The sequence below is a fragment of the Miniopterus natalensis genome, chromosome 18 (assembly GCF_054644295.1).
Source record: "Miniopterus natalensis isolate mMinNat1 chromosome 18, mMinNat1.hap1, whole genome shotgun sequence".
NCBI lineage: Eukaryota > Metazoa > Chordata > Mammalia > Chiroptera > Miniopteridae > Miniopterus > Miniopterus natalensis.
Genome location: NC_142098.1, coordinates 27,299,094 through 27,309,972, shown reverse-complemented (window position 1 = coordinate 27,309,972; position 10,879 = coordinate 27,299,094). Strand labels below are relative to the sequence as shown.

At 45.1% G+C, this 10,879-nt stretch overlaps 1 pseudogene; it reads left to right on the top strand.

Moving 5' to 3' along the window:
- The first annotated feature begins 4,982 nt into the window (after positions 1-4,982).
- LOC107527860 (large ribosomal subunit protein eL28 pseudogene) lies at positions 4,983-10,009 on the top strand (annotated as a pseudogene).
- Positions 10,010-10,879: the final 870 nt, after the last annotated feature.

Genomic DNA, 10,879 nt, shown 5'->3' with positions numbered 1-10,879 from the left:
ATTTGCTATTCCCTCTTCCTAGAACCAATTTTCCCTCACCTTCAGATCTTTGCTTTAGATTTCCTGCAGAGAACTCTTCCTCGACTACCCTATCAAAATAGCAGTCCTCCTCTGTGGCACATTCCATCTCCCTTCCCAACCTCATTTTTTTTTTTTTCCATAGTACCTACCACCACCCGACATTCTAAATATTTTATTTGTTTTATTATATGTCCTATTCTGGAAAGTAAGCTCCATGAGAGTAGAGATTGAGGGTGGGGGTACATGTTATTGAAGCATAACATGCATACAGAAAAATACAAAATAGCAAGTGAACAGCTTTATGATTAAGGGTGGCTACTTCTGTATTTTTTGTTTAATGCCCTGTCCCCAGCACAGAATTTCAAATATTTGACAAATGGTTGGACTGAATGTACATGTATTAACATGCCTAACATATTGAAAACAATTGAAAATGAAGTTGCAGAGGGATGCATATAGTGTGATATGTTACAACCAAAAATCCATAATACCTTTTTATTTTTATCAACTTGTGAAGTTAAAGTAGGAAGGTACTAAAATATCAGCTTCAGAGTGGTGATTTCCTCTGAAACTAATGGGGAGGGGTAAGAAGGAATAAAAGGCCTAAACTCATATTTGATATCTTTAAAAAGATGTGGCAAGATATTTACACTTGTTAAAAGAGTGTGATGCATAGGTATTTATTGTATGCACTTCTCTGAACATTTAATCTAACAGTTTAAGTTGCCTCCTTGCTCTTATCTGGTCTCTCCCGTAAAGCCACTGCTTGGTTCCTCTCAGGGTGTGAGCCTGTTTGGCCTGTACATCTAGTGTGCCTGAAGGATTAGGAGAAGGAAAAATAGGCACTCATGCTCCCAAGGGTTAGAAGCTGATCCAAGCCCAAGAAAGAAGAGAGAGGTCTTGGTACTGTCAAGATCAAGCAGATCATTCTTACTCTACAAATGCCATTTGAGGGACCAATTTAAAAGAAGGAAAGAGCAGGGGAGCAAAGGGCTTCCTGTAGATAAAAACATAAGTAAGTGATTATTTACAGGAGTTAGTGGAAGGAGAGAATTAATTTTAGCTAATAATATCAGTGAAAGCCCTGTAATTTTAGAAAAACACTTTTTTGGGCAAACACATTTTAATGGATAAAGGAACCTAGAATTTTCACCTAAAGTGTAGATGATATTTATCATGCTATGACCAGATAAGTATTAGATGTAATAACTAATGGGGTTTTGTTTTACTATATGCATTAAGAAACTAGCAATTACCAATTGTTCTTGAATTTTAATGCTCACTTTTGAAAGTTAACAGTTGTCACAGAATTCTGGCTTGGAGTTGCTGATAAAGCCCCAAAGGTGAAAACAAAATGCCATGTTACCCTACATTCTAAAGGGTGCCACATGGACTGGGCACACTGTCCCACAGGATTCACTAGGAGGCCTGAGACTTGCACATGTAACCATGCAACATGGGTCAGGTCCAGAGGAAAGTGGGGCTAGGGGACTCAGGCACCAAGAGTATAACTGGAGATATTGTAGACATCTGAAATCACTGGAGCTGGGTGTCTCCATCCCCAGTGAACCCACGGGCCCACGTCAGGGCTGCCAGCTGGAGTTCTTGAGGCCTACTCCTGAAGAATGTGTATGCGGTGGTAAGGGGGTGGGGGAGGGGTCAAACAGACAAGTGCCCACAGCTGACTGGCGATTTCTGAAGGGAGGGGAACGCTGCTGGAGTAGCCCCTAGCTGCGGAGTGCGGCAGCCCTCCGAGGCTCGCATGTGTGTTGTGCCTAGGAAGAAAAGGAAAGAACAACTCCATCGGTTTTCTTTGCTGCCAGAGATCACAAGACAGGATTTCAGTGGATCCTGCATAGGGAGACCACATAGTTGATCATCTAAACTGGGACCCTTAAGAATGAAGGGGAAGCTAACGGAACCGGAAGCTGGGCTGTGCTAGAAAGCCGGGACGTGTGCTCACCCTGTGCTTGGAGCTCCCAGGAGGGAGGGAGGAAGATGCGGTGGCAGAAGCCAAAGGGTGTGTCTTACTAGCTGCCCAACCAAACTAGGGGATGAACCACATGGAAAGGGGTTCCAGGCGTGGACTGCGTGGGTCCAAAGGGGAAAGTAGTCCGCCCGGTTTTGAACGTGTTCACACGGGGCTGGGGCGAAGCTGCGCGTAATGCCCAGACAGCCACGCATCTCCCGGGGAGGGGACCGTCCCCGTCATGGCAGGCCACCGGCCCCAGGCCAAACAGGACCGACCCAGCTGACAGCAACCTTCTCCTTTTCCAGCCGCCAACCAACGCTCGGAGAAGCTGGCCGGGCATGCGGGCATCTAAGAATAAGGTATGAGTTTGAACTTTTGAAATGGGCTAAATTTGAATAACCATAAGAAAGCACAAAATTGCTTTCTGTCAGGTTAAAAGATCCTAAACGGGGATCTGACAGTGTGAAAGGGGTAAGAAGGCATCTAAATGGTGACACCACATGGGTTAATAAGGTTTGTACCACCAAATTTAGAATTAATAACAGGAAGAGCTGGGTATGCCCTTTAAAGAGGTGTCAAAGGAAGCCCACTTGCTTCCCCCGACATTTTACGAGCGGTCGGGGAGACCCTCAGTCCGCCACGTGCGGTCCACGCGCGAAAGGAGCTCCAGCAAGTGCCTGACACGGCGCGGCTGCAGACTACATTCCCCGAAAGCCTTCGCGGGGCGCACTTCCGCTTCCGGTCTGACATTTTCCGCCGCCGACGCGGGTGCTTGTGGAAGTGGAATAGAATTCTGGCGGTTGGCACTCCGAGTTCCGGTCAGTGTGGGCGTGTGCGCTGCGCGAGGTGTTCGCTTCCTTAGGGGCAAGCGCTCTCTGCCCGGCGTCCTGCGGTCGGTGCCAGGCTGTCCGGTGGCCGTCACCAGCCACTCGTGCCTCGTGGCCAGAACACCTCAGGCCGACCCCTCCCCTCTTTTCTCGCTCTTTCCCAGTGGCTGGATGGTGCCAGCTCCTCTCACGTGACCGACTGGACAAAATGGGGATAAACTGAGCATATGAAATTAGGGAAGTGGAGAGACTCCAGGTAACCCATATCTCCTCACTGAAAAACGGTAGCTTTTCCTGACGAAGTGTAAGTTTCTATCCCCCCCCCCCCCCCCCCCCCCCCGCCTTAGCAAGGTTATAAAAACACACCGTCTCTGTCTCGTCCCTTGTCCCTTGCTCGGGACAGGAAGGGGGCCGTGCAGGCCGACTGGAGAGAGGATATGAAGCCTTAAGTGAAGGGTTACAATTCCGGTAACGGTGGTCTAGGTAATCAGGACATAGAAAATAGCAAGCTGGGTGAAATGTTGAAAAAAGAAAAGCATTCCAAAGAGCTAAGAAGAGTGAAGAACTAGGGATCAAACTAGAAGCAAGAGACAGTTGATAATCCCAGCGCTCAGGGCTGCCTTTGCCTGAAAGCATTTGTTGAAGGAAAGAGACACCTGTGACTCTCAGCTGTGAGGTTGGTGGACTCGCAGTATAAGGGGTACAAGTGTAAAAGTGCTGAAAGCTGGGAGTCTGAATTATCGCCCCACATGTGAACAGAGCCCCAAATGAAAACACCCTCGAGAAAATGTTGAACTGGAGATGAATATGTCTCTCAGGTTCAGCTTGTCTGGGAGGTGTCGGGAACCTCAGCCTTCAAAACCTACAATATTGCCCGACTGGCATGGCTCAGCAGTTGAGCATCTACCTAGGATCCAGGAGATTGTGGTTCATTTCCCCCTCAGGGCACCTGCCGGGGTTGCAGGCTTGATCCTCAGCAGGGGGCGTGCAGGAGGCAGCTGATCAATGACTCATCATTGATGTTTCTCTCTCTCCCTCTCCCTTCGTCTCTCTGAAATCAATAAAGATGTTTTTGTTTTTTTTAAAAAAAAAAAACCCAACGAAACAAAAATCCTACAACATTGACCAGACTAGTGGTGTGCCCAGGTAACTGACAGAAGCAAATGAATATAATTTTAGAGAAAGGTATTATCTCAGAAGTCAAAGTATTAACTTCCAGGACATTCTGAAAGATAACCAGGTATACAAGGGGACATGATTAAAGAACATACAGAAATAACATAACAAAGACAGACACAAACAGGTATCTAACAAGCTAATGCATAGAACAGAATAAAAAGTTTGTTTGTTTTGTTTTTTTTAAATATATCTTTATTGATTTCAGAGAGAAGAAAGGAGAGGGAGAGAGAGAGAGATAGAAACATCAATGATGAGAGAGTCATTGATCGAGCCCACAACCCGGGCATGTGCCCTGACCAGGAATTGAACCCCGATCACCTGGATCCTAGGTCGACGCTCAACCGCTGAGCCACGCCCAGCCGGGCAAAAAGTTTTAATTCAAAAGATGAGAAAGAACATGTGAGGGACCCCTCAACCCCCACAAAGATGGTTGGATTTGAGAAAGCTGCCTTGGAGTCCTCCCATCTAGCTGAGGAGTCACAGGATTCCACAGCCACAGACACCCTGCCTCACCATCCCCAACCTGATCCAGAAGCAGCCCTATAGCTTCTGGAAAGGGATGAGTTTGACCTGCCACCCCTTTGCTCAAAAATAGTCCCCGTACCCATAAGGGTTTGAGTGAGGGCAGGAGCCCAGCAAGGAAACTAGAGCAAAGGCAGGGAGAGAAAAGGGACATTCATTTGCTTCTCTTCTTAGTTTGTGAAACTCCTCAGAGGTTTCCAGGTCGGTAGCATTTCCTGACCCAGGGATCTGACTCAGGTGGGGACAACACTACTGACCCAAAGACTCACTAACCCCATTAGAACAACAATAGCAAGCTTCCCAAGAAGGTTGGAGCCTTGAGGCTTTTCCATGGGACAGAATGGCCTCTATATTGGGGAACTTTATGGACGACCTCCCCCTCCAGGCCCTGCAAAATTCCTCACATCCTCCTCCATCCACAACGTTCCCACCCTCCTCCACAGAGGTCACTAGGGACCCAGATGTCCCCTGGGGCTTGCAAGGAGGTCGTGACCTGCATGTCCTCCATGCTGATGAGTCAGCACCTGGAGACCTGGATGCTGCTGGATTATGGAGGAGAGGGTATCAAAAAGCTGGAGTTGAGAGAAAGGGTCAGAGGGAGGGGCACCAAAAGGAGGGCAGAAAGGGGTGGGGAGAACAGGGATGGGAGCCAGAAAAATGCCCCCAGGGGACCTTTTCCAGGCTCTCAGTGGTGCTCAGTTAAGGGAGATCCTGCACAAGCTACAGGAACCTTTTCCTCCATGCAGACCCATTCCCACCTCCATCCAAGCCCTGTCAGCTGTCAGGAACGACATCTTTGGTCCTTTTTGACTTTCATTTTATTTTCTAATTTCACCACACAAACACTTTGGGGCGAGGGTTGGATGGTGGATGATTAAGGGACCCCACCTCGAACATTGACCAACCCATCTGGATGCTTCTAGTTCCTCCTATCTATTATCTCAAGGAGAGAGATTGTGTGGGAAAACTCTACCCCCACATCAGGCATTCTCTAGGCTCCTCTTGCTGTTATTTGTTTAATACAAGTCACTGTTACGACTAAGGAAATTTAAATTCACCTTTTTTTTTTGAGAGTTTGTTTATTAAAGCCAGTAACAGTGAAACAAGAAAGGGCTTGGGATAGAAGAAGCAACAGGAGAGCGCCTTGGCGAGTCTGCTTTATTTCTCTAGAAATGTTATAGGAAAGAAATGAGCCTAGGTGGGGCTGCTTTGGCTCCCTGGAAAGTCAGAGAAAAGAGGGCCTTGGAGACAGGTTCAGGGGGTTAGCCCAGGATGAGCTGCCACTGCTGCTGCCCATTGCTCCCCTGGTTGCAAGTCTTCTGGGGACCCTTAGAGTTTAGAAGATGCATGCCTGAGAGGGAGGAAAGGCGTGCACATGCTCCTGGGAGGAAGAGCACTAAATCCACTTTTTAAATAATCACTGAGCCCTAGCCAGTTTGGCTCAGTAGTTAGAGCGTGGGTCGGCCGAATGAAGGGTCCTGGGTTTGATTCCACCACATACCTCGGTTGCGGGCTCCGCCCCAGTGAGGGCAAGAGTGGGAGGCAACCAGTTGATGTGTCTCTCTCACATCAATGTTCCTCTCTCCTTTCCACTCTCTCTGAAAAGCTAATGGAAAAAATATACTTGGGTGAGGATTAAAATAAGTAAATAGTCACTGAATTAATAGGTTTGGTCGTTGTGTGGTAGTAGTACAGAGGTTTTCAAACTTGAACATGCACCCAGATCTCTCGGAGCGCTGGTTAAAACAGATTTCTAGGCCTGCTGTTTTCTGATTCAGCAGATATGATCCAAACAAAGCATTTGCAGTTCTAGAAAGTTCCAAGATAAGGCTGACACTGCTGGTCCAGCGATCACACTTTGAGAACCACTGATCTAGGTTAACAAAAATATAGCTACTTTCAAGGGATGATCTGTTTTGTTTTTCAATCAGCACTCTCTTCCAATTTATTCACAGTCTTAGCCAGTTTTTCCAGCTACATGCTTAACTATGTCAGACAACATTTCATGGAACATATAGACCAAAATAGTAACAAGGATAGTAAGAATGAATATGATGTTCAAACTCAAGTTGTATACATTAAGTATGTACACATTTTGTATGTCAATCATACCTTAATAACGTGGTGTTTTTTTTTTAAAGAGAATGAAACCTTATGTTCTTTATTTTTCTACAGAATTTCAGCAAATGTTTTGTTTAACCATGTATGTTGAAAAGAGGAGAGGTGGTGCTTGGCTGCTCCTGGTGCTCCAATCCCAGCTACAGCACCCCTTGAATGCACTCTCGGGGGGCTGCTTCTGGGGGTGGTGGGGTGAGGAGGGTCTCACCAGGGTAAGGAAAGAGTGAATCATAGCAGCCCAGTGGGACCAAGTCTGGGGACTTCTAAAAAATCTTAAGTAATATGGTGCTATCTTGGGCCTGGGAAGTACCAGAGGGAGGGAGAAGGGAGGCAGCCCAGGCAAAAGCTGCCGCTGGACTTTCCTGGACCCTGGGAGGCTGCAGCCTGGGAGGCAGCTGCTTAGAGCGGGAGGACTTGGTTGCAGGTGATGTGGTTAAATCGTATTCTCTGAAAGTCAGATCGAAGCGCCAGATTCTGTATATTAGGAACAGGAATTTTAATACATGTCTAAAAAGTTCCTCTTCTGAATTTCTCAGGAGAGTGGCAGTGCCCTCCTTTGCTTTTCTTTGAGGTAAAAAAATTAGGACTTGTCAGTGTGTTCTGACGGGTTGCAGTGAAAATGTTTATGTTCACTTATGCTTTCTCTCCCCTTCCCTGGAAGAGATCAGTAGTCCATGTTTACCTTTATTTCTACTGATCGTAAAGCAATTCCGTTCTCCTTGTTGAGCATCTTATTTTCAGGAAAGCATTTTTATAAATAGATTAGATTTTCTCTTTGCCTTTTTTTTTCATTTTTTCATCTAGTAGCATTGTTTTGTTGCCTTCTTGCTGTGCATTCACGTCTTAGTTCAGGGTCCTGTACCTAGGAGGCAGTAATAAACATTTATGAACTGAACAAACGGGCATTTCCAATGTTCCTTAGTGCCTTTTTTCCCATCAGTACTCCTCTCGCTGAGTGACCTGGGACAGATTTCTTAAACTCTCTGTACCTCAGTTTCCTTAACTGTAAATGGGCTTGTTAATAGAACCTACCCCCTAGGACTGTTGTAGATTAAATGAGTTAATATGTTGTACAGTGCATGGCCCAAAGTCACACAACAGATGCTCTTTGCTATTATTTTATCATTATCATCATATCAAAATTGGAAGCATCTGTGCTGTAGTGGACACAGCATTGGATCTGGAGTTAGATGTGACATTAGTTGTGTGCTCTTTGGCATGTCACCTCCCCTCTCTTCAGCTTCAGTATGTCTTTATTTAAAAATACATTTTTAATCCTTACCCGAGAATATGTCTTCATTGATTTTAGAGAGAGAGGGAGAGAGAAATCCATGTGAGAGAGTACCATCCATTGTTTATGTGCCCTGATTGAGGGGGGGGAGGGATTTGAACCCGCGACCCTTCATTAAATGGGACCAGGCTCCAACCAACTGAGCCACACCTGCCAGCCCTCTGTCTTTAAAGTGGGAGGCCACCATAGCTACTCACCTGTAAGAGCTGTTGTGAGGATTGAATTAATATCCGTAGGGCATCTGTAAAGCATGTTGCACCGTGCTGGGCTCTAGTTGGTGTTCTTTAAAATGGTGAACAGGCTGGGATTGTAGGTCCACTGGCCTGTTAGGTACTTTTCTTGAGTGTGTTCTGGTATGAGTGAGGGCTGTAAGACTGCCTGCCTCCTGGCAGGGACAACGCATGCTTGCTGATGGCCACCAGGGGGCAGTAGCTGGCCACAGGGGGGACCCTGGAGGCAGCAGAGCCAGCGCTAGACAAGCCTGCTGTCCCCAGGCCTTCCCTTCTCTTCCTTCTTTTTCTTCCCTCCTTTAAATGATGCTGGAATTTCACAGCATCAAAATGATGAGATACAGGCTCTCGGGACCTCCATCCACAGCTCCTGCACCCAAGGGGAAGAGATCTGGAGCACTTGGCGGGCAGTAGGGGAGATCAGAGTCAGCAATGGTGAGACCCATAAATCGGAGACACCAGTGTAATACAGGAGGGACCCAGCAGCTCCATGAGCAAAGCATTCTTTTCCTGCAACTTTTAATTTTTAAAAATTTCAAACCAAAAGAAATGTTTTAAAAACTCTACAATCAACAAACACCCTTATAGCTTTCATCTTGATTCACCAATTGTCAGTACACTTTTCCAGATTATTTATACACAGATTTTTTTATTTTTTGGCTGAACCATTTGAGAGTTATTTGCAGACATTCTGAGATTTCACTCCAGAGCCTTCAGTCTGCATCTCCTAAGAACAAGGACATTCTCCCACGTAGCCACAATGCCATTACCACACCTAAGAAACTCAACATGATAGTATTATATACAGTTTCGTATTCAAACTTCCCCAATTTTCCCAGTCATGTCTTGTATAGCTATGGTTTTGCTTGTGATCCAGATCCAATCAGTGTTCACCCAATTTTTTTCTTTAATGACATTTTTGAAGAGTCCAGGCAAGTTATCTTGTAGAAGATTCCACAATTTGAATGTGTCCTATGTGTTCTTCATGATCAGATTCAGATAAGTCACTTATGGTAAAATATTCAGAGACCATGTTACCTGTTTCTCATTACATCATATCAGGAGGCCCATCATGTAGGTTTGTACCGTACTAGTGACACTGAGTTTGGTCACTGGGCTACGTGTGACAGTTTCCTGTCCTCCCCTTTGTCTCCTCACCAAAAAACTGAATTTGATCAAGACACTATAAGAAGCAACCAGCTGAATCCAGGATGTGAGACAAATAGCCCATTTTTTCCAACATTTCTATGGTGTGGGGGTAAAAAGAAGAAAAGACTGTTGGAGACTTACAAGACATAATAGCCAAATATATTGGATGGACCTTATTTAAATCCTACTTGAATAAACTAATTGTAAAATGATGTCTTTGAGTCAATTGGGGAAATTTTAGTATTAGATGATATTATGAAATTACTCTCTTTCCCTCTCTGGTTGCAGCAGCGAGAGGAACTGCTGCCACATCTGCCTACTTGCAATGGATGGTCCTACGAAACTGCTCCAGCTTCCTGATCAAGAGGAACAAACAGAGGTACCGTACTGAATCCAATAATGGGAAGACCTGTAACACCTTTTGCTACAATGGGCTGATTCACATAATGGTGGGCATGGAGCCGGTGGCCCATGGCAAAGGTGTGGTGGTTGTCATGAAGTAGAGGTCTGGCCACACCTCTAGGTTATCATCAACTAGAATGCATGGGCTACCCTGAACAGCATCCACCACATGATCTGCAAGAACAAGTACTGCCTGTTTCTGTGCCTGGCCTTCATCTGCAGGGCCAACACCATTCTGCACAGCCAGAAGCTTGGGATGGTGAAGAGGAAGTGGGCCTGCCCCACCAAAAGCACCTGAGCGCCCCCCTGCCCCAAAGCAAGAAAAGTATCACCTAACTTTCCTTAAATTTTTATAGAATGATATTGCTGTGCCAATGATACTATGATATATTTATTGATTTATGTGATATATTATGACATGTAATACATTATGATATAAGATTTGCTTTTTTGCATATGTATTATACATATATATTTAAAATCTGAAAAACAGTGCTAGAGATTGTTTATGAATACACACATATAGACTAAATATAAAGCCATATAAAAGGAATGATTAACCCTATATTCAATGATGTTTATGGCAGAAAAGAGTGTCGGAATAGGGAAAGGTACATAGGAGGCTTCAACTTACCTGTTAGAGTTTTATTAGGGTAGATTGTAGTTAAATTCATTATGTTATTGTCTTTTCCTTTTTTGTGTATACCTGAGTTATTTCACAAATTTAAAAAATATGTTTTTATTGATTTTAGAGAGGAAAGGGGGGGAGAGAGAAACATCCACATGAGAGAGAAACATCAACCAGCTGCCTTACGTATGCACCCCAACTGGGGACTGAACTTGTAACCTGGGCATGCACCCTGACTGGGAATCAAATCTACGACCTTTTGGTGCATGGGACAACACTCAACCAAATGAGCCATGCCAGCTGGGTCACAAATTTTTTAAAATGTAGTTTCTTTAAAAAAAAAGCTTTAATTTATCAAACAACTACTAGATTTAAAAAGCTTAACATACTTTATCTACTTTAATCCTCACCTTGAAACTGAATGCAAGTAGAGCTGCCTGCAGCAAACTAATGCCAAACTCGTGAGACAGGTGCTGATGAAAAGGAAAGCAGTTTATTCAAGTGCTGGTGAACTGAGAACATGGCGGACTCCTGTCCTCC